Raw genomic sequence first — 25,200 nt, 5'->3', positions numbered from 1 at the left:
AAATTCTCTTACTTATAGTGTCCTTTAAATCCTGCAACTTATCTCACTTCTCCACCTAATGCTGTAGAACCTAGCAGTATGGCTCCATTATACAATAATATGAGGGAGGGAGTGATACCTACTAATTCATCTTCAAAACATCTGTCTCTTCAACTTACTGTAATAGCCCTTGGCTACAGTAGGGCACACTAGCAAAAATATTTAAATAATCTCAAAGTAATATAAGTCAACTTTCAATAATTCATGCTAATGGGGGAGAGCAAGAGTATGGATAATGTGAAACATGAAATCATCTGAAATCATTATGGAATGCAAATCATTTTGGAAAAAGACCTTTGGAATACATTATATGATGTTTATAAATTTATATGCTGCTTCGAAGGCAAGTTTACCTTTTGACGTTTTACTTAAGCTATTATTAAATTAGTTTACATTTCCTGAGCACACACTGCCTAGGAGTACACTAAACATTCAGAGGAAGCACTTGGGGGAAGCTGACCTGAGATGAAAAATGTGTAGCCAACAAATCCACCAAGTGGATAATCTGCATTCAGATAATCAAGGGCTGACTGTACTGAATTACCAGACACTAGTGTAAAGTAGCCTTATTACAACTCTCAAGTGTCATCGTTCATAAATAGTCAAAGCTGCATTAGCGATAATAGCTTAAGGCTTACTGACAGTCAAAATTTAAACCAACCTCTAACACGAAAATAGATATCCTTTAAAAATAGCATGCTGGGTTAAAAGTTAGGGTAGCCATCAATATTTCAGGTTCGGGGATTTCTAAATCACAAGGTAGAAAAGAATCATAAGGCAGCTCCTCCTTATTCAAAGTCTTGTTGGAAATCACTAGCTGTTGGTTTGGGGAAGATCACAAGGATGGCAGGAGGGTGGAGGGTTATTGTGCTGACTTCTTTAGAACTCAAAAGATGCTTGATTTCATCAGTGTTTTACTCTCTTCCCAAGGAAGATCATAGATAAGCCCAGTGGGATTTAGTACGTGATCTTTATAAATTGCTAAAACAAAAACAAAAGAAAAACCTTCTCTGGGAGTTAACCTCCTGGTGGCAAGTCTCACCACACTTATAAACCTTTTAGGCTGGGCCTCAGAAAGCAGACTCAATTTCTCTGAGTGGGGGGGAATAGTACTCATGACACACTTTTAAGTTTAATCTGTATTATTAACCTTTGCTCTATTGCTTTCTTAAATCTAGGCAATCAACAAAACAATAAATCAAGCTCTTGCTGACGTTGAGGTTTAATTGCTCACATGGAAAGTATAATAATCAGTTTTAGAGAGTTGACTGGACTTGATTCCTCTCTACCTCTGACCATAACTTAAAACCCTTTTAAGTTAAAGTTAATTTCTATTTAAGAACCTGAGTCCTATTCCTTACAAACATAAGATATCATATTAGAACTGTAGTGAATGACAGTGTTTTATGTCTTCTTCATAACCAGAATTTCAACAAAATAGTGTACAAATAAATTTGCATCATTTTCCTATAGTACTTTATGGTTTATATGCATTATAAAAAATTTCAATCAGATTTGAATCAAGGTTGCGTCATCATCAATTGTAAATTCTTTTCACAGGAACAATATGGATTGCCTTTGGGAAATTAATCACTCATTATTTTTAATAACCACACTCTTCTTCCTGAAACAAAATTCTATCAGTCATCTTCCAGGGATGCTTTATGATTACAAATCATGAAACACCACAGTTCTCGAAGAATTGAAGTTTCAGATTGCCTAAAGGGCATTTGAGAGGTGTATAATAGGTGTGAGTAGGCTACAAGGTTTTTTCGTGGAAGAATTATGATGAAAAAACAGTACAGGAGATCATCAAGGAGATGTATAACTATAAAAAAGGAAATGTACTGGTCAAGTTAGTGAGATTGAAGGATGACTTTTGGATAATCTATGTGCTCTATGCATAATTTTGGGAGAGAGGAAAAAGCTTCTAGCACAATGAATATATCACTTATGGAAAATTTATTGGAATATAAGGTTAAGAGTCCCAGCACAAGAAGTCATGAATAGTTTGTGATCTACTCATACTATAGGTCACAAATCCCTTCAAATATCATGCCAAAAGATGGTCAAAGATAGGTTAGATGATAGTACAATTAACTGAATTTAGAATGGGTAAATGGCAAGACTCAAAGGATAACCATTCATTAATGATTTAGTATCAACTGATTGAATGTGTAACCCTACTATGTGATTGGCAGAAGATTCAACTTGGATTATAGCTAAAACACTGTATTTTGCATCTGCAGCAATCTCAACAAACTAATTTAATAAATTAAAGTTTAGTGGAGATAAATGTAAAGTTTTTCTTGGGTCAAAGATTACATTTTATAAAAACTATATAAAAGACGGATGGTTAGACTTAGAAGATCTATAGGTTTTAGTGGGAGTACACTGGGAAGCAAACATCATTTGCCCAAACTTTCTGTCTATGTTGAGTAGCATACCACTCATATAATCAAGGACCTTCTTTTAGGCTACATCAGTAGCCTCCCAATTAGTCTACCTGTTTCTAGGTATGAATACAATATGAGTCAGCTTTATTATAAGACAACAATAAAAAAATCATAAAGCAGTCTTGGACTGCATTAAGAAAACCATAATTTCCAAGTTAAGAAGGTAAATGTCTTACTGCACTCCACTCTGGTCAAACTGGAATATTGAGTCACATTCTGGGTGTTATAGTTTAGCACCACACTTATAAATTAGAGAATATTCAGGGGAGCATAACCAATTATTGATGATTAAAGGATCTACATATACTTAGCTTGGAGCAGAGAAATCCTGTGAAGGACATGGCAGCTAACTTCAAGTATTTGATGAGCCCTTGGATGAGGGATTACTCTTGTCTGTTTGTCCATATTAACAGTTTGATTCCAACTTATTTTTGGCTTACTCCATGCTACTCTTGTTAATAAATTTCTACATTCTAGCCAAACTGAATTACTAGCTTGAGTTCTGGTGAAATAAGTCATAAATCAGACATTCTCTGCCTACAAGGAGCTTAAATTCTGAGTCAAGGAGCAAGCGGTCACTGAGGCAAGATATGATGTGTACATAGATAATGAATACAAGATCATTTCAAGAGGGAACAAGGCAAAGAAGGGGTGACAGGGTCAGGTGAGTTTCTGGAAAGGCTTTGTATGTGAGGTAACAACTGTGACTTAAGCTTTGAGGAGGCTAAAATATAGGAGAAGAGAAAAGAAGTGAAGGGAGAACATTCAGACAGAGGATTTAGCCAACATGAAGCCATGGAGATGAAAAATATTAACTTTTGACAACAAGAACAGACAGAATTGGCTGAAATGTAGAGTAAGTGAGGAGGGAATAATATAAAAGAAACCTGGAAAAATGAAAGCAGGACCTTGATTGTGGAGGGCTTCAAATGCCAAGCTAATGAATTTGGTTTTTATTCTAGAAGATGTAGAAAACACTTGATATTTTTGACTAAGGAAGTGATGTCATCAGACCTGTGTCTTAAAGGGATTCATTTGTAGCTATGGAAATACATTAGAGAAGAGAAATACTAGAAACAGGTAGCCTAATTAGGAGGCTGCTGGTGTAGCCTAAAATAGGATTCTTGATTATATGAGTGGTATACTAAACAGAGACAGAAAGTTTGGGCAAATTGTGCAGTGGGTGTAGAAAAGGAGAAAATGATGAGTTCTTTTTTGACCATTGACCTATAGATTCTAGAAATTAGCAGTTGATAAAGGAAACAACCTTTCCCCTATGGTGAATCTGCTTGTAGATAACATAAAAACAGAGAGAGTTAGAACCTCCATATTGATGTTTATTTAGAGATTATCCCATTGTATACTGTTTGCACAGTTCATTGAGGAAGAAAGCCAGATGAGACCTTTATGAAATACCACAGCATGACTTTGAAAATATTTCCTTTTTTTCTTTCCTTTCTTTTTTCCATTCTTCATTCCTTATTTCCCAAGTTCCCACATTCCTCTCTTCCCACCTTTCCTCCTGGTGTGTCCTAAGTTCCATGCTATACTATTAGCAACCTGGGATCTTAAGCACAGAGAATATTAATAATTTGAGCATATAATGATTCTGTTTTCAAAATCAAAAATATGTAGGGAAGCTAGGTGCTACAATGGATAGAATGTCAGGTCTGGAGTCAGAAAGGCTAATCTAGCCTCAAACACTACTAGCTATGTGATCCGAAGCAAGTCACTTGATCTTGTCTCAGTTTCCTAATGGATAAAATCAACTGGAGAATGGAATAGCATACCACTTCAGTATTTTTACCAAGAATTAAGAAGTCATGAGCACTTGCCATTATAGTTACAACATAAATACTCCTTTATAGCATTGTAAGTGATAATTTAGTTTAGAGCATTGATGGGAAAACAGAAAAATAGTAGCCACCTACCATATATGTTTATGAAGAAGAGCCCATGTACAAATAAATGGAAGAGTGCTATAAAAACTAGTAAAAAAAAAACAAACTTTTCACATGAGGATGTACCTTAACAATTTTAATAACTGATATTGATCTAATACTGCAAAATATCCAACATATAAAGGACTGCTTGCCATCTAGGGGAGGGGGTGGAGGGAGGGAGGAGAAAAAAAAATCGGAACAGAAACGAGTGTCAATATAAAGTAATTATTAAATAAAAAATTAAAAAAAAAACTTATATTGATCTAACATTTTGTTCCTGTGCCTTTCATGCACTGTATCTAAGTGTTTGCACCAAAAATCCTATGAAATTGGCAAAGGAGAAATTATTACCTCCTTTTTATAGAGAAAATGAAGTGACTTGTGCAAGGACATATAGTTGGCTTATTGCTAGAGGCAGTATTTTGGTGGAGAAAGTAGTTGATTGAGTCAGAAGAGCAATGTTCAAATTCTAATTCTTTTCCTTATTAATTTTGTACTATTGGGCAAATTACATGGCCTCTCTGAGCCTTGATTTTCTCCATTTGTAAAATGATGGGATTGCACTAGATACTGGTGTTCTTAACTTTTTTCTTTTCTTTTTTAAGTCATGGATCCTTTTGACACTCTGGGGAAGCCTATGAATCCCTTCTCAGAATAAGTGGTGTTTTGTTTATGTCATTCATAATTGAACAAGATGCTGATTTTTAGTTAAAGCATCATGAAAATAAAATGTATTTTCCCATAGAAATCTATAGACCAAAAAAATCAAAAATAAAATAAATTTAAATAAGTCTATAGTCCCCTAAAATCTATTCAAGGACTTTCTGAGGTCCTCACAGACTTCAGATTGAAAATCCCTGGACTAGATCATCTCTAAAGTTTATCTATCTTGAAATTCCATGATCCTATGAGTCTCTCAATCAAGTATTCACATTTTTGCAAATTGAAATTAGGAGATAATACATTAGGGAGAAAATAACTTTACAAAATGTAATAGAAAAATGCAAATTGATTTCATTATAATTATAAAACAATAATTCCTAAATATCAAAAATTGTCTAATATTAGATCTATAAGAAACTTTAGTAATCATCTAGTTCAGTTTTCTTAATTTATTTTCTAAATAGCATTCTTTTGTGAATGGAAAAATATTTTATTATCTTCCATTTTTATATCGCCTCCATTTTCCAATATGGACTTTCCCTTTCACCTTCCAGTGAACTATTCCTCTATACAAAGAATCAAAATACAAAGTGGGTATGGGGGTGGGATAGGAGTCATGAGGAACATAAAATAAAATAAACAAACAAAAATAAGACTCAAGCTCAGACAGAAATGACATCCACAGTAACACAAGAAGTACAAAAATCTCATCTTCTATGTACATTACTTTTTCCATTATGGTTCATTAAATGATTCACCTAAGTGTCCCAGTTTGTTCCAGAAAGAAGACCAAGACTAAAACAGCCAGTGTCCTCTGCTTTACCCTCCATCAATACAAGCTTCCCAGAATACCCTAAATATATATAAGAATGAAAATGATTGTTCAATGTTTTAGTTCCCCTTTTTCCATTCTAAGTATCTTGTTGAATAACAGCTTCTAATGTGAACAGAGTTTAGTGAGTGACCCTCAAATGGCAGTTCTTTCAAAAAATCCTTGTTTCCTACACCACAGTCACTTTATCTTTGGCCTTTCTGCCCTCGTTGAAAGAACAATGTTGATAGGTATGTAGATTCACTTACACTCCTGAAATTTTTTAATATCAGAAATTGTTGCAACCTTTATTAAAGAAAAGAACACTCTTTGGAAATATTAAATCTTTTTAGTGATGTCAAAACAAATGAAGAAAATTGACCTAGATAGCCTTGGGACCTGCTCTTAAAATTTCATTTACAGCAACTTCTCTCTCTGGCTAATTTAGTTTCTCCTTACTGTAGTGAACTCAGTGTCTTGGTCAAGGACTGCAAATGTGTTCTCTTGAAGGAAAGTAAACTCAGTAAGCTATTTGAGCTTTCTTTCCTTATTACCCCCAATAGACTAAGACATTTTCCCATACCATATAACTCTATTGGGATTCTCAGCAAGAATATTAGTGATTTTATTTTCCACTTTAATGGACTACTGGTTTCACACTGTTTAATTCTGTCAAGGACATGGGTCAGTTTTTTATTAGTTTTGATTTCATTACAAAGGTCATTCCATAAAAAGAATCTCAGAAAGGAAGAGACAAGTTATGCCTGAAACCCTTTCTGCAGTTTCAAACTTCGGTACTACACTTGGGGAAATGGAAGATATTGCTGTTTCTTTTTTCTTGAATTATATGAAAATATCCAAAAATAAAAAATTATGGAGAATGGTTTACATAACCTCTTGACATTATACATATTTACTAATCTTTCTTAACTCTGTTGGGGGAGTCTGGGAGACTTCCTTCTGATATGAAGGATTGGGATGCACTTCTCACTTCTCTGGCTCATTGTACCTAACTAGATGAGCTGGAAGTTTGCATATTGGACACTCCCTTAAAGAGAGTCACTAACACTCAGGCTCACAAAGTTTAAAAATTGTATTTATATGTTAATGAAAATAAATAGGATTTGGGATTGAGCCCACAAACTGTAAGAAGACCCCCTAGTCAGTAGCTGTTCCCTAAGACATATCTGGTCTTTAGGATTTATAATACGGCTTAGGTGGGACTCTAGTTAGAATTTATTTCTCCACATTTTCTGTCTGCACACCAGTCATTGCTTCTTTGAAGCATTTTTTTTAATTCTTCTTTTTTCTGGAGCCCTGTAATTTATCATCTCCATTGATAAATGGTATCATTTTATGGTAGTATGAAAATCAAGAGAGAGGAAAGACACTAAATCATCCATTAAGGATCCCTATGGGCTGTATAGTTACTCAGAAAACTACATATCACCATTATCCATGTTCTGTTGTATTTTTTAAAAACCATTTTCCAGTTTCTTTCAATCAAGTAAGGTCCACAATCTGTATGGTATTGCTTCTTCAAAACTACCAGAATTGGGGATAATGGATGTTTGACACTCCTCTCAATTTTATCAGTATTTCCTGTTGCTACCACTTTCCTATAGTTCCATTGTAATCTCTTCTTAGAGCTAGGTGGTGCAATGAATGGAGCATTGAACCTAATGTCTTCTTCCTCCAGCTTTACCTCCTGAATCATTTAAAATCTTACACTTAATTCAAAGTTTAGCTTCAGTACTACCCCTACCATGAAGCATTCCCTGATAGCACTCTCCTACCAACTGCACCTACTAAAAGCATTTTCTCCTTCCTCAAATTTTACCTGAGTACTCCTGAATCCCTTTATTTTGTTCCTTTGTCTCTCTCCTATACTATCATATATTACACTTGTTTACATATTTCCTTCTACCCCATCCCAAAGTAAAAATAAGCTCTCTGAGAGCAGGTTCAATGCAGTTTTTCATTTTCATTTTTGTGAGTCACTTTTGTCATTGGCAAATTCTTCTTTAAGACTATATTTTCTTTTAATGGAATTATCCAGAAGCCATATAAATTCTCCTCTTTTAAAGAAATAAAGACCATTGTGATACAGTATCTCTAGTGCTATTCACATTACAGACAGTTAACAACTGTTTGCAAAATTGATTTGAATTAGCACACCTCGATTTCTCTCTTATTCAGAAAAAAAGAAAAAATATTCCAGGTGTTAGGACTTTTTCCAAACATCCTTGAGGTTATATATTCCCTCTGTTGTCAAAACAGAGACTGCCACTTTCTCCTGTTGAGAATCCCACTATTCATCTGACAGAAGCAAAAACTTAAATCTTTCAGCTGAAGCCCAATTATACTAAATAACTTCTCTTGTGAGTGGCACAAAAATAAGCTTACAAACCGATTAAATAATGGGGTCAAGGTTTCAGCCCTCTCTGAAGGAGTTTCTTAAGTATCAGGAACTAATTGAAGAGAAGCTCTTGAATTCCTTTGCACATCTCTTTAGAGAAAACAGATTGACTTGAAATAATACAAAATAAATTTATTATTGTATAAGGTCTATTTAAACTCCTTGTGAATAGGAATTGATTCATTTTCATCTGTTGTCCCACAACTTGGTACAGTACCTAGTTTATAGTAGGAATTGTTGATTGATTAATCCATCTTATTTCAATCTTTACCTACTATCTTTGATACCCAACAGTCTCAAACAACCTATACCTCACTCAAACTTTCTGGATTTCATTCCTCATTGGGAATTATATTATATTAATCATCTTGCCCATTGATGCAATTTCTTCTAAAGAAGTAGAAGAAACCTCTTTAATTCTAATCATTCATAGAGTAACCTCTTATAACTCCTTGTAACAAGAAATATAGTCCTACTGAATCCATGGTCAGTTGAATTGAGAAGCAAAAAAAAAAAAAAAAAACAGAGCACTGAATATGGAGTCAAGAAAAAGAAAGACAAGTTCAGATACTACCTTAGACACTGTGTGATCCTGGGCAAGTTGGTCTCTCAGTGCCTCAGTTTCCTCACTATAAAATAAAGAAGTTGAACAATCTGGTCTCTAAGGCCTTTTCCATTTCTAAATCTATCCTATTATGATCTTATAAATTGTCTGTAACTGAGATTTTAGGTCAATATAATAAAAAATGTTATGGGGAGGCCAAGAAAAGCCAAAACATAGTGATATAATATAAAATATAATATAAAATTGAGAGAAGAAATAATCACTATCTTAGGATGGTCAAACTAAATCTGGATTATTAACACGGAATTATATGTTCTGTACTTAAGGAAAGATATTAGCATACTGAAGAAATGCAGCCAAGATAGTGAAAGAACTTAGTTGAAGTAATTGCAGGTGATGAAAATGAAGAGATTTAGTTCATTTGAAAAATAATTATACTTCGCCATGCTTGTTAACACTTAAAAACTTGGAGTGCAGAGACCACTAAGGCAGTAATCTTGGGGCATATATATGGACCAGGACCAGGATTGGCCTAATAATGTGAAATTTTTCCAAATAAGTCTATTCTATTGACAACTATCTAGTATAAAGAAACAAAGTAAGGAGATAAAAGGTTGTAAACATTTTTAATTGTTCTGCATAATTTTCTTTTGAAGATTGATGTAAGAATTTTGACTTTTTATGTTTAAGATAAAATATCAGAATACAAATTAAATAAAAATATATTATACTTCTCTTTTTGACCTTATAAGGCACAACTAATACTAATGAGTGGAAGATATGGGAGGGTAGATTTCAGTTCAATATAAAGAAAATGACTAAAGCTTTCCAGAAAGAAAATGAGGAATGAGAGGTAGAAAGTTCTCTATCCTTGGAGATATACAAGAGAGGTTGAATATTTGCTTGTCAGGTATATTTTAGAGTGAATTGATGCTTCAGGTAGAAATTAGATAGGTGACCCACTGATATTCATTTCAATTCTGAGATTTTAATGCATTTTGCCTATAGATTTGCTGCTGGGTAAGTAAAAAGGGTGGCCTATCCCTTCTTTTAATAGAGAAAATAATTTATTACAGAGTCATTAGTACGCTGTTGGACATCTTTTCAAAACAACAGGCTAGTTTTCTCCTCAATAAGTTATAGGATTAGATTTACCAAGCAAGATGTTATGTGAAGGGCAAACTGAATTTTATAACAATTCCACTATTGATCACAACTATACTCTGATCCATCTCACTGAGAAACTGTCAAGAACAACTCAAAGCTATTTTCATTGTTCATTGACCTTACAACCTTTGATTCAATAGACGGGAACTGTATGTGGACCAAAGCTTATGACCTTGATATAGACTATTAATATTTTTTTCCTGAGCCTGAATCAAACCACCTTAAACAAATATAAGAGTAAGTAGGAAGTCTCATGATAGATTCAAGCTCTGCTTTAAATGGTGCCTTTAACTTTCCATTCATTTTATGAACAACTTGTTACAATTATTAGATTATAAGGATTCAGTGTGGGTACCTCTGCCAAGAAAAATGAAGAAAAGTACTTTTCATTATGTTGATGACCCTTATTAATGAGGAGAGACAACCTGGAGCCATGGAAAGAACACTCAAATTAGAAACACAACCCCAGCTTTAATATTTACTACCTATAGGATCCTCAGCAAATCATTTAAACCTTCTGAGATTCACTTTCTTCATCTTTAAAATAACTTATGGATACAGAATTTGTGGGAAAAGTAATATATAAAATGGTTTACTATATTATTATTGTAGAGAGGTTTTAAGAAGCCACTGTATTTGCTGGCTAAACTTTTGCCAGTAAAGGCAGCTTTGAATTTATTATATCCAAATCAAAGCTAATATATTTGATAGGCAGACTCTAGTATTTAAATGAGATAGTGATTAGACCACTGATTTAATTGGCAGAGGGAAACTCAGAGGTGAAAAGACTCCCTGTCCCAATAAAGGAGAGTACCCTTAGTTGCCTAAAATAAGGCAAAGTTAAATGACTTGCCCAGTGTCATATAGCTGGTATGTATCTAAGGCAGTATTTAGACCTAGATCTTCCTGATTTTGACATCAGCGGTCTTTCTGTTGTTCCGTATTGCCACTAGTATCAAAACGCTCAACATTCAACTGCTTAAATCATTCAGTTATTTAGATAAATACATCTAACTAACATCCTGATAAGGTCAATGAAATATAATTCTTTAAAAGAATATACTTCTGAAGCCATATTTAAGTTTTTTTTTTTTTAATGGAAGAAAAGGAGAACTTCTTGGACCTCTTCGATAAAGAGAGCTTTAATTGATCAAAGATGGACAGAAGCAGCTACACCCAGAGAAAGAACACTGGAAATGAATATAAACTGCTTGCATTTTTGTTTTTCTTCCCGGGTTATTTATACCTTCTGAATCCAATTCTCCCTGTGCAACAAGAAAACTGTTTGGTTCTGCACACATATATTGTATCTAGGATATACTGCAACCCATTCAACATGTAAAGGACTCTTGCCATCTCGGGGAAGGGGTGGAGGGAGGGAGGGGTAAAATCGGAACAGAAATGAATGCAAGGGATAATGCTGTAAAAATTACCCTGGCATGCGTTCTATCAATAAAAAATTATTAAAAAAAAAAAAAAAGAAAAGAAAAGAAAAGGAGAACTTCTAACACATTCCTTAAATATGTTTTAGATGAGTTTTCTCCTCTGTCTTAAATGCATAGAAAGTCAACAAAAAAAAATTTTCTCTACTTACTATAAGCTATGGTATGAAAACTTATCACCATTATGAATTATATGCCTGCTTTTCATATCCATTTTGGAGTATTATGACCACTTCCTTCAGAAGTATTCAGCCCATGCTGAAATGGGTTGCAACAATATCTCTTGAGGTTTTCCTTGTGGGATCTCTCTCTAGAGATGATGGATGGATTTTTTTCAATGATTATTTTCTCCACTGGTTCCAATATGTTAAAACAGTTTTCCTTAATGATCTCTTGAAGAATGCTATCCAGACTCTTTTTTTTTTATTGTGGCCTTCAGGTAAACCAATAATTTTTAAATAATCTATCTATTTTCCATGCCAGATGTTTTTCCAATAAGGTATTTTACATTTTCTTCCAATTTTTTCTTGAATTAATTTCTTGAATTTTTTGTTGACTGATTCTTGATGTCTCATAGAGTCATTAGCTTCCATTTGTCTAGTTATATTTTTAATGTATGATTTTTCTTGTTAGTTTTTTATCTCTTTTTCTGTTTTATTAATTCTACTTTTCAAAATGCTGTTTTCTTCAGTGGATTTTTTATTTCCATTTAGCTAATTGTATTTTTTAAGAAATTATTTTCTTGTGCTTGCTTCGGCAGCACATATACTAAAATTGGAACAATACAGAGAAGATTAGCATGACCCCTGCACAAGGATGACACGCAAATTTGTGAAGCGTTCCATATTTTTCAGACCGATGGAGAAGAAAGACCTGCAGACCAAAGAAGAATTAGAGATCATTATTGATCACAAAATAGAAAATGTTGATTATATCACGTTAAAAGGCTTTTGTACAAACAAAACTAATGCAGACAAGATTAGAAGGGAAGCAACAAACTGGGGAAACATCTTTACAATCAAAGATTCTGATAAAGGCCTCATTTACAAAATATATAGAGAACTGACTCTTAATTTATAAGAAATCAAGCCATTCTCCAATTGATAAATGGTCAAAAGATATGAATAGACAATTTTCAGATGATGAAATTGAAACTATTACTACCCATATGAAAAAGTGTTCCAAATCATTATTGATTAGAGAAATGAAATTAAGACAACTCTGAGACACCATTACACACCTGTCAGATTGGCTAAGATGACAGGAAAAGATAAGGACGAATGTTGGAAGGGATGTAGGAAAACTGAGACATTGATGCATTGTTGGTGGAGTTGTGAACAAATCCAACCATTCTGGAGAGCAATCTGGAATTATGCCCAAAAAAGTTATCAAACTGTGTATGCCCTTTGATCCAGCAGTGTTTCTATTAGGCTTATATCCCAAAGAGATACTAAAAAAGGGAAAGGGACCTGTATGTGCCAAAATGTTTGTGGCAGCCCTGTTTGTAGTGGCTAGAAACTGGAAAATGATTGGATGTCCATCAATTGGAGAATTGTTGGGTAAATTGTGGTATATGAATGTTATAGAATATTATTGTTCTATAAGAAACGACCAGCAGGATGATTTCAGAGAGGATTGGAGACACTTATATGAACTAATGCTGAGTGAAATGAGCTGAACCAGGATATCATTATACACTTAAACAACAATATTATATGAGGATCAATTCTGATGGATGTGGCTCTCTTCAACAATTAGAGGATCCAAATCAGTTCCAATTGATCAGTGATGAACAACCAGCTACACCCAGCAAAAGAAACTAGAGTGTTGACCAAAACATAGCATTTACACTCTTTCTGCTATTGTTTGCTTGCATTTTTGTTTTTCTTCCCAGATTATTTTTATCTTCTTTCTAAATCCAATTTTTCTTGTGTAGCAAGACAACTGTATAAATATGTATACATATGTTGTCTTTAATATATACTTTAACATATTTAACATGTATAGGACTACCGGCCATCTAGGGGAGGAGGTGGAGGGAAGGAGGGGAAAAGTTGGAACAGAAGTTTTTGCAAGGGACAATGTTGAAAAATTACCCATGCATATGTTTTGTCAATAAAAAGCTATAATTAAAAAAAAGAAACTATTTTCTTTAGTCAGTTTTACCCAACTGTTGACTTTTTCTTGCATTCCTCCCATTTCTTTCCCCAATTTTTCTTCTACCACTTTTATTTGCCTTTTAAAATCCTTTATGAGCCCTTCCAAGAAGCTTCTTTGGGCTTGAAACCAATTCATGACATCCTTTGACATTTCTAATGTGAGCATTTTGTCCTCTTCTAAATTGTGGTTCGTTTCTGTTTCTTGCTCATTTTCTTTCTTTCTTTTTTCCTATTTTGTGATTTTTAAGGTTGAGCTCCTCCTAGGGTCAGAGGTTGCTGTCCTAAGCTTATTGTGAATGAACCTTGGCTTTGAACACAAGGGCCCCTTGTATTTGGTGACTTGCTCACAGCAGAGGGTAGCCCAACCTAGTCTCTCCAGGCAACAGCCTGGTTTCCTGAGCTCTCAATTTGCCTTCTGCATTAGGACTGGAAGCTACCCCACTAGTCTGCTTTACTACTGAGCTGAGACCAAGGGTCTCAGTTGCTGATCTCCTGTGATTAAGACCCTCTCACTGGCTTTGCCAGACACCATCTGAACTGAGCTAAATACCCTTTCACCCCATTGAGACTGACCTTTCTTGAAGTCCTTCTAAACTATCTTGAGGTAGAGAGTGGTTTCATTCAGTATACTCTATTCAGAGGCTTAATTTCATGTGGTTTTTGAAGGAAATGGAAAGCTTGAGCTGCTTCCTGACTTCATTTCACCATTTTGGCTCTGTCCCTAGAACTCCAACTTTGTTTCTCTCCTTCCAATCACTGCCAATCTTATCCAAAAAATGACCTAAAGTTCTAGCTTCATTTATTTATGAATTATCTTTGTTTTTACTCTTGTTGATCTGGCTTCCAAAGGACATAAAATCATATATTTAGAATTGGAGAGATCTTAGAGATTATTTAATCTAGTTCCTTCATTTTACAGAAAAAGACTTCACAAGTGACTTTCCATAGGTAGTTGGTAGATAAGTTGGGATTCATGACAGAGCCTGTGACTTCAAGTACATTACTTTTTCTATGATATTACTCTCCCTCTCTGATTCTTTTACCATCATTGAGACTTATAACTTTCTGAGAACCCACTGGGTATGCAATAATATTTCTGGAGAGTCATTACTATCTCTACTGACATCCTTTTTTTGGTCAAAATACCTGTTGTTTACCAAAGTAGCTCATTCATCTTGTCCTTCTTTTCTTAGACATTCAGCACTATCCATGGTGCTGCCTGTTTTGAAATCCTCTTCTCCATTAGTATCTATAATATTAAATGATGGATTGTATGGATAATTCAGTCTTTTGTGCAATTAGTATCCCCCAAAAAGCTTCTATTATTCATCAAGGATTACATCTTCTCATAAGAATCAAACACTTTCTCCTGTCACATGTTTCCACATCTAGGTCTTTAATCCTCCTTTCTGGTACAAACAATCTTACATTTCCAACTATCATCAGAATTATTCAATCTATGTGAAAGAACCTTTTATCTCTCTAACTCAACCTCCTCTTCCAGTTTCATGTCTGTCAATAACAGGACATCCCCCTAAACACCCAACTCAAAAACTTTTAACTTTTTTTTCCCTAATCAATGTGCTCCTAATTTTGTCCAGTCTTCCTTTATGTCTCTCAGTTCTTCTCCATTATTTTTTCTTTCTTATCAATACTTCCCTAATCCAAGGCATCCACTAATCCATCCTACATACTCCCAATAGATTAATCTTTCTGAAATCTTCCTTCTAGTCTCTTCCTTTCTTGCTCAGAAATTATCAATAGTTTTCTGTTGCATACAAGATCAAGTTCAGACTTTTCATCCTCTCATTTTAGTCTCTCTATAATCTAGTCCTCTTCTATCTATCCAGTATGATCATTTCCTCCCACTCAATACAAATTCTCTGGTTCAACAAGCTTATCTTCTTTCTATTCCCCTTCCTTAACACTTTCAAGCTTCTCATGCTTATTTTTCTGCTACTGATCTTCCTTCTTCAAGTCCCAACTAATATCCTTCCTTCTACAGGAAGCCTTCCCTAATTCTTTTTAATTCCAGTGCCTTTTATCTGTTAATTATTTGCTATTTATCTGTTGTCTAAATTGCTTTGTATATACAAAATGATCAAGATTAATTTTGTGTCATTTGTTATTATTTCTTTTTACAATTAACTGATTTTATCCTACAACTGCCTAAGGCATGGTTCTTTTTCTCTGAACTTAGTGCACAGATTCAACTGACCTGTAATGTGTTAAATTTAGAAATTCTCTTCCCTAGAAAATTATTCTGTAATTTCTTCAAGAAATTCTGCTAATGTTGGGGGATGTGACTTGTTTTAAGAAAGTCTGTTCTGGTATCTTTACACCACCAAGCCGTCTCTCAATGATGTCTAATTTGTATCCAAAAGATCTGGTCTATTATGCTTTAACTCTTATATTTTGACTCAAACCATGAAAACTTCTTAGGCACGAGGGGAAGGTGGTCTCTGCTAGTTCCTTATTACCAAACTTTCAACTAATTATATTGTTGCCCATGCCTCAGCTATGTAAACAATCATGTTGCCCTCAATTTCATAATGTTATCTACCCTTCTCTGCCCTTTGTTCTGTACTTCCTAAAACCTATTTTTAAAAACTTTCCCCTTCATTCGAGGTCTTAGCTAACTGGGGAAGTTAAAAACCACTTTAACAGTAAAGTTGTACTTTACTAGTAAATTGATTGTGCTTAGTACATTGTGCCTCAATTTACTTTATTTTAACTTTTACAAATATCTGTTTACATTTTGTCTCCCTGATTAGATTATAAACTCCTTGAGAGAAAGCACTATATTTTGCCTCTTTTTGTAACCCCAGTGCCTGGCACATAGATAGTTAACAAATATTTATTGAATGATTGCTTTAAATATTTACTGATGCATTTCCCTGTTGTGTAATACTTTTCCCTAATCCTTCATGTCTAACAATTTTCCCTCAAATTGAATATAATTTTTTTTTTGTGAAACTTCTAACTACAGCCTGAATCCCTCAGAAATCTGTTCAATTCTATTAGTCTTATAGGACTCAGCAAATTGTTGCCTTTCTTGATAGATATGGTGATATCTATCAATGTATCACCATACATGCCTGCAATCTCTCTCACTGAGAAAGCTGAAGCTGGCAAATCACTTGAATGTGAGAGCTCTGAGCTACAATGGTATAAACCAGTTGGTATCTCCAATAAGTCTGCTGAGCCCCCAGGAGGAGGGACCACTACTCTGAGTAAAAGGTAAACTGGCTCATATTAAAAACAGAATTGTAAATGCTATTATTCTGACCAGAGACGCAAGTGAGCATGTGAATGGCCACTATCCTTCCAGCCTGGGCAGAATAGGAAGACTTAGTTTGGGAGGAAAAAATCTTACTACTATTGCTAATCGGTTCCCAAGGACTGCAGCTTTCCAGTGATTGTTCCTTTCTTTGAAATTCTCTGTTGTTTATGTTCTCTATTTCAGATTTTTCTGTGTGACTCTATATTGTTTTCTAATTTGTAAAATTTCTCTCCACATTGAGACTATAAGAGGATTGGACTTGATCTGGTTAATGATTTTTACTTCCTAAAGATCTAACTATACTCCCTGATTCCAAGATGACTCTAAGGACTAACTATATTGAATTAGAATCTTGGGGAAGATGGAGGTGCTTGAAATGGACTGCTTAAAAGAGATGGCAGGTACAAAACATACTCTATAATTTTGTTTAGGACTGGCTCTGAGGGAGTCAGGAAGCAGAGGTTAGAAGTTTCCCAAAGACAAATTTACATGCAAGGAGAGGGGAGAAGCAGGAGAGAGGGAAGGTACAGCCATCGGGGGTGGGAGGGAGGATTGTTAAAAATGTTCAAAAGTTGAGTGGGCTGCCTTAGGAAGCATTTGGTTCTTTTTGACTGATAGCCTTAAAGTGAAATCTTGTAGATCACATTCATTCATTAATTCAGCAATCTTTTACAAAGTACCTGTTATATGCCAGGTACTTTAGAAAGAGTGATTTTATTCAATTGCATTTTGGATTAGATGTCCTCCTTGGTTCCTTCCACATCAGAATGCTGCACTTATAAGAAGTGAGTGGGCTAACTTATAAGCAAAGAGTCTTAGTTAATGTATTAAACAAGAGTCATAGTCCCATTTTAATGTGAATTTGTTTAATCCAGTCACATTGCTTCCTGAGGACTGATTGAGATTATCTCACTAAAGGAATAGAAATTTTAATTAGAGATGGGGAGAAGGAAAGCAGTGTAGGGTAGAGTCATTGTCAAAACAAAACCTGAGAAGTATAGGTAGGTCCTAATTAATATAATGATTATATAGAGAAAATACAGAGAAGTGTTCCAATAATGTCAATTCATACTGTATATTTCCATAGAATTGGAACCATTTACCATATTTTACATATCACATTTTACATAATTTCAAATATTACAAATTAGAACACATACAACCACACAGCACTATTTGGAACCCGTGAGACAGGTGCTATCTTTATTCCCATGTTATAATTAAGGAAACTGAAGCTAATTAAGGTTAAATAATTTGCCTAAATGTCAGATTTGAATTCAAGTCTTGCTAACTCCAGGCCCAGTATTCTGTCTACCATAGCATTAACACTTCATGGACCTTCAGAATAAAGTCTGCTGTGAGCAGTGTATGAGGGGAAGAAAGAAAGAATAAATTTTATCTACTTCACAGTTTTTCCGAGAAATGATCCTGTATAGGGTCACTATCTTCTGGGTCCACAGTAATGCTTTCTTATTCTGAAGAAAGACCAAACCCTTCCTACTTGAGTTGAAAGGTAGGATTTTTCGGGGAGAAATCCTATTTTGTTCCAATCCCTGCAAGGTCTTCTACATATACTATACGAGTCAACCCTGTTTATATACATTCCAGCATTCATTCCTGTTTTCTGACTCTTATTTTTTCCTAGGCAGAATACAGAAATATCTATTTGTAATCACCACATTTAAATTTTCGGGAAAAAATACTGCTTTTCTTTTGCTCGAGGTTCTAGAGGGCATCACAAGCTCAGCTTAACCCAGCCCATCAGGTGACAAACTGTGCCCATCAGCAATTAGGAGAATCTGTTATAATAGTTCTTTCTCATAAGTGGCAATGCTGTATTGTGATTTTCCAAGCCTTTAGATTACATGGGGTGTTATGCTCTTTGTTTCCTCCATAAAGAAGTAGGCTTAGATGAGATTGGAAACTCTCTTCAGTCACCTACTGGTTTCCATGCAATTATTCTTCCTATTGAACTGCAGAATAGCTTTAAGAATTACTACTGTGTCTTTGAAGGTGATTTTTGTACATTGAAGGTAGATATATAAAAACTATAATGCATCACATATTAGGTTTAAGTTTCCACGCCAATGAAATAGAAATAGAGGAATCTTATCTTATTTTCTGAAGGGTCATTTATTCTCTGGCTAGCATAGTGCTGTAGTAAAAGAACAGCTGTCATGAGTGGAGACTTCACATATGATAAAATGTTCTGAGACACATACTAAAATTCTAGGGTACAACTAAGACAATCCTTGGAGGAAAATTACAACTGAAAACATACATTATCAAAAACAGGGGGGAAAGAATTATTAACAGTATATAACTTTTAAAAACTAGAAAATCAACAAATAAACTTAAAAATTAGCACAGAACACAAAATTTTAAATAAAAAAGATGAGTTAAATAAAACAAAGCTAAACATATAAATAATAAAATGTATTATATAAATAATAAATAATTAATTAAATTAAAAGCTGATTATTTTAACAAAAATGTGAAACCTTTGACAAATGTAGTTTGTTTTTTAAGATAGAGGGAGACTAAATGTCCCATGAAAACTTAGTCTTTTCTCTGAGAACTTACATCCTGTATAATTCAACAAGCATTTATTAAACATCTACTATGTGCAAAAGAGAAGGATAACTGTGCATCACCAGTTGTCCCAGTCTTGTGTTCTCCCCTTAAGTTAAGAGCTACTCTTCAAAGGGGGAAAGTATAAACAATAGTTGTAAAAATTCAGGATACCGATAGTAGAGCTGACTCTAACATAGAATGCCAAACACACTAAGCAGGCTATGGAACAGCTGTGTTCATGTATCACTTTAGGGGTTAAAGAAACTAGAGAGTCTTTTGTTTACTTATTTATTATTATTAGAGCAAGTCCTTGAGCCTGAACATTCTTGATGTATTTTTCCTATAGTGAGTTAGAAGTTGTATGCTGTTGTGATGATTTTTTTATTCAGTGAAATGATGCAGTATCTGATTTTCCACCATTCCTAAGAACTCTACTGTCTGATACTTGAAGAAGAAAAAAAAAGCTCTAATCCATCAAATCCATTTGATCTGAAACAAAATAACTGTATTAATGAATATGACAGTGGGTATTTCAAAGTTTTCTCATTCTCTTTCTAAAGCAATTTCACTCACTAATAAATTATGCGCTCCGGGGCTAGAAGCTGCCTTTTTCCCTGCATTGCTAGAAAAATACATTTGCTTCACTGTATATTTTCTTGCAGCACAGTGTGAAAGTATCTGAAATACAATTTCCAGGCTGGTAATCTAATGCAGTTTAGGGCTAGAGATGTCAGTCCTTTCTTTCCTTCTCCAGAATACATTTTCAAGTCTTATGTTGCCTAAGGTTGGAGAGTTCATTTTTCCCCTTCAGGCACATTAAGTGAATAAATGACCTCTCAGAAAATAAGATAAGGTCCCTCCATTTCTATTTCTTTTGGTATGGAAACTTAAACCTAATATATGATGCATTATAGTTTTTATACATCTACCTGCAATGTACTTAAATCACTTTCAAAGATACAGTAGTAATTCTTAAAGCTATTTCTGTAGTTCAATAAGAAGAATATTTGCATGAGAAACAGTAGTTGACTGAAGACAGTTTTCAATCTCACCTAACCATACCTCTCTAAGAAGGAAAAAAAGCACATAACAGCCCTTGCAATGTAAAGACTTAGAAGGTCACATGTAGCGTTGTCACTTATGAGAAAAAAAAAACGATCATAACAGATTCTCCTCCTAATTGCTGATGGTCAGAGCTTGGCACCTGATGAATTGAGAGCTAAGCTGAGCTTGTAATGCCCTCTAGAGGCCAGTAGCCAGGATCAGTCCTGAAAGATGGGATGAGAAAACTTACTTGAGCAAAATAAAAGCAGATTTTGAGCAAAACAGTATGGTGGTTACATTAGGTGTCTCTGTACCCTGCGTAGGAAAAAATGATAGAGGCAGCAAACTTTGGTGACGTGTATATAAACAGGGTCAACATATATAGATTGAATAGGAGACCTTGCAGAGATTGGAAGAAATCAGGACTTTGTTGCTGAAAATACTAGCTTTCAACTCATATGGGGAGGACTTGGCCCTCCTGAATAAGTAGTTAGATCATTGAACTAATGATAATAATAATAACATTAACAATATTAATATTGATAATAGCTAACATTTATACTATATTTTAAGGCTTACACCTTGTAGCATTTGATATTGCCTTTTAAAGGCAGATTGATTATTTCAGGTCATTGGGGTTAAGTTTACCCGATCTCTACCCCATTAGTGGTCTGAAAAAAATTGATTCTTATGTTAACAGGCCTAATTATAATGATTGTGATAGAAATATGAGCATAGAAAAACAGGAAGCAGGAGAAAAAAATGCCAAAAAGACTCTTATACTGGAAAAGAACTAGGTCACAGATGCTAGCACAAAAGGAAAGAAGATCAAGCTAACATAATAAAAGAAAACTTGAAGACAGGGAATAAAAAAGACATTTAGTAAATCATGTCACTGCACTTGTTGTACTCTTTCTGAAATGTTTCATATCCTTTATATTCTTTACATGTGCCATGTACCAAAGAATGGGAGAACGTGGAGTATAAAGATTGTGTAGCCAAACTCCCAAAATACTTCAGTCAGTGAGTCAGTCACCCCTTTATATACTACAGATCATTTCCACATTTAAGACACTGTTGGACTAAAAAGTCCAAACTAAAATCCTACCTTCTAAAGAAATCTTTCCCCCAGTCTCTCTTAATTTTAGGGCCTTCCCTCTGTTAATTCTTTCCTATTTATCTAGTCAATAGCTTGATCAAGATATATTTGTTTGCATGTTGAGTTCCCCATTCAATTTTATGTCCCTCGAGGGCAGGGACTATTTTTTGCCACTTTTTGTACCCTCACTGCTTAGCTCACTGGCACACATAGTAAGAGCTTAATAAATGTTTTTTTGATTCATTATGTAAATCCAGTTTTCTCTAATAATAAAAATGAGGCTGTTAGCTACTATGAACAGTCATTAGAACCACCTGCTTCTGCCCAAACTGACACACGTTAACCCAGGCAAGCCACAAGTTCCAGAAATATAGCAGTGGTGGTAAAGCAGCTGTTACTTTCTCTGATGAAAATATGGACACTGACAGTAACTTTGAATTTCTGAAATGACCAAAATAACTATGTATGTTTCAGTGCTTGGGAAGGATTGAGGGGACCATAAAAGTAGCGAAAGATGAGGACAATGCATAAAACTGGGGCCACCTTTGGGGCTTCTATTTTTTATGGATTAATTTATTTAATCATTCAATGAAATATGCTTACTGATCATCTGCTGTGAGACAAAGAATGTGCTAGACATTGTACTCTAATAAAATCTCAGTTAAAATATACTTTTGTGTATTTTCTATGAATTTTTTTCACATTTCTCTAATATTCTTTTCATTTTCCTGTCTTCTACCAAAACAGATGTTATTCTTTCTTTCTTGGTAGGCAGGCAATAAACATTTATTAAATGTTTACTATGTACCAATTACTGTGCTAAGCATTGGGGGTAAAAATACAAGCAAAAAGTAAGACATTCCCTCTCCCAAAGAGTTTCCATTCCAAGTCATACATCCTTCTGGGCTAACCTTTTACACACACACACATTTTCCAAACTCAGGATTTCTACCTTTTCCCCAAGGGGGAATGACCTATTCCATGCACTCAGAAGACTGGAAATTAATCTACCCTCTTAACGATACACCACCAGATCAAAATTACTAGGAAGGGGAAGCCCAGAAGAGAATATAACAGGTTTTGTATACCTTGTGCTTGATTTCCATCTCTTTTTCTCTGTTTTTGTCCCTCATTTCCTCATCTCTCTATTTGCTGGTCCATTTCTTCAAGATGTAGGGAAAATGGACAAAGAAACCATATAGGATAGTGAAAAAAATGTCGAGAAATCTGGATTTAAATTCAGTCTCCAACAAGCATTAATTGCATGATATTAAACAAGACATTTTCCTTATTCGTAAAGCTGGGGTAGTAAGTAATGCTTATGATATATAGTATATTACAGTTTAGTATATTACAGTTTACAAGATGCCTTCCTTATAACAATCTTAAACAGCTTCCCAGGAGTATTATAAAGGTTTTGTTCTTATTGTTCAGTCATTTCAGTCCTGTCCAACTCTTCCTGATCCCAACTTTTTTTTTTTTAAGGCAAAGATACTAGATTGGTTTGCCATTTCCTTCTCTAGCTCATTTTATAGATAAGGAAATTGAGACAAACCTGGTTACGTGACTTGCATAGGGTCACACAGCTAGTAAGTGACTTGCTTATTGTTGTTGGTATTTGTCCTTCATCCTTGAAGAGGGCCATGAAATCAGAGAGGTGATGCTGTGACTTGAAGTGAATTGGATTGAATTGAGGGAGGGCTGTGCAAAGTCATCTCCCTTACTTTCCCCTCCAGAATCAGCTGGATCCAATGGCAGTGGCTCAGGAGGACTGGAGATGGCCCTGAATGAAATGGGAGACCTTAGCCTTTTTAAACCAAGGTCTTCCACAGGACTCAGTTTGACTGAGGTTGCACCCATTCAGTGATTAAAATTATGTAGTAATTGAGGCAAAGAGTTCTGTTGAGGACTTGCTTAGGGTTTTATAGATAATAAGTGTCCGTATTAGGATTTGAACTCAGACCTCCTGATTCCAAGCCCAGAAGTCTATCTACTCCATAGCCTGGTTGCCCAGTTGTAAAAGAAGTGATTTTTAAATCTAAAATTGCTTTACAGATGCAAATTTATTTGCAAATTCCCATACCCTTTCCCAAGAGAATTCACATTTTATGTACAAAAGATTGAACAATTCAGGGGTTACACCTCCTAGAAAAAGGTAGAAAGAAATAGAGATACCAGTACCTGTGGCTCCAATAGGATATGGAATTCTCAAGTGAAGAACTCCCTTTCCTAAAGCAGTTTAACACTTTCTCTGAGAATTATAGACTTAGAGAGTTAGCCAATTTAGAGATTAAATGACTTGTCCAAAGTCTCACAGCCACTATATATCAGTATATAGGTCCTGAATATCAGTATATAAGTCTAGGTCCTGAGCCCAGATTTTTCTGAGTCTGAGATCAGCTCTATCCATTGCATTATATTGCCTCTCTATGACCACATAAAGAAATCCTGGTCAACCAATTGGGCATCTTGAGAGCGAATTGGATAGAGTGTCAGATCTGGAGTTAGGAAGACATCTTCCTGGGTGACTCTGGGCAAATCACTTTACCCTGATTGACTTAGTTTCTTCATCTGTAAAATGAGCCAGAGAAGGAAAAGGCAAACCACCCCCAGAATCTTTGTTGAGAAAATCCTAAATGGGGTCACAAAGAGTCAGAAACAATTAAAAAGGGACTAAATAGCAACAATCAACTAAAGTTGTAGGCCCCTGCCAACTTAACTTCATCTTGAGATCAACTCTATATTTAATTCTCATTCTGAAATTTCTCTTTTCCTTTTCATCCCGGCAGTTTTTAGCCTCTATCCCAAGAATTATTTTTGTTACCAAAACTTACTGGCAGGTAATATCGCTACAGCTACCACTGAGAAGGATGTGAGTTTGCTTTATTTGTTTGTTTTTTAATATCAAAGATCTTAACTATGTTACAGTTAAAATCAATATAAATGTAACCTTTTCAACCACATGGAATGAGTTTTTTTTTTCTCATTAGTCTGTCTCTGCCATTACAGTGTAGTGATTGTAAGGGGGAATCGGGGTCAACTTAAACTTTATTGAAAGACCATTAAAAAAATAAACTCAAGCTCATTTAAATAGTGAGGCCATTTCATTAAAAAAAATCAATAAATGAAAAGCACCTGGAGTCGCTTTACTTAAACACTTCACGTATGAGAATTATTCTACTACCATAATTTGAGTGAGTTTATAAACAGAGAAGACTACCTAATAAAGCAACAAAATCTTGTTTCATCCAATAGCCTTAGGGCCATAAAGTCTATAACATTAGTCTGCTTTGACTTATAGCATTTAAAATTTCTCCCATTATAGATGACTTTAAAACATCATCTTACCAGGAATCAATGTACAATGTCATTTACCCTGGAAAGCCATTAGCTGCCAGAATGGCAGGAGAACAACAAAGAAAGAATGCAGTTTCACATATCAGAAAGCATCCCCCTCTACCATAGTATAGGAGAATACTCCCCCTCAAGAAGTCTAGAAGCCTGAGGTTAGCCCCATTATCTTCTTGCAATTCTGC

General features: G+C 34.8%; 1 protein-coding gene and 1 non-coding gene across 2 annotated transcripts in view; both read left to right on the top strand.

Moving 5' to 3' along the window:
* The window catches only part of CNTNAP2 (contactin associated protein 2), a 2,126,697-nt gene that overhangs the window by 1,931,033 nt on the left and 170,464 nt on the right, over positions 1-25,200 (top strand). The gene's annotated exons all lie outside the window — the stretch shown is intronic.
* Positions 12,250-12,356, top strand: LOC127539537 (U6 spliceosomal RNA). Its single transcript, XR_007947965.1, has one exon. It is a non-coding gene; the product is annotated as a U6 spliceosomal RNA (small nuclear RNA).

The sequence above is a fragment of the Antechinus flavipes genome, chromosome 5 (assembly GCF_016432865.1).
Source record: "Antechinus flavipes isolate AdamAnt ecotype Samford, QLD, Australia chromosome 5, AdamAnt_v2, whole genome shotgun sequence".
Taxonomy (NCBI): domain Eukaryota; kingdom Metazoa; phylum Chordata; class Mammalia; order Dasyuromorphia; family Dasyuridae; genus Antechinus; species Antechinus flavipes.
Note: the sequence above shows the minus strand (reverse complement) of the source record. Positions and strands in the feature narration are given on the sequence as shown.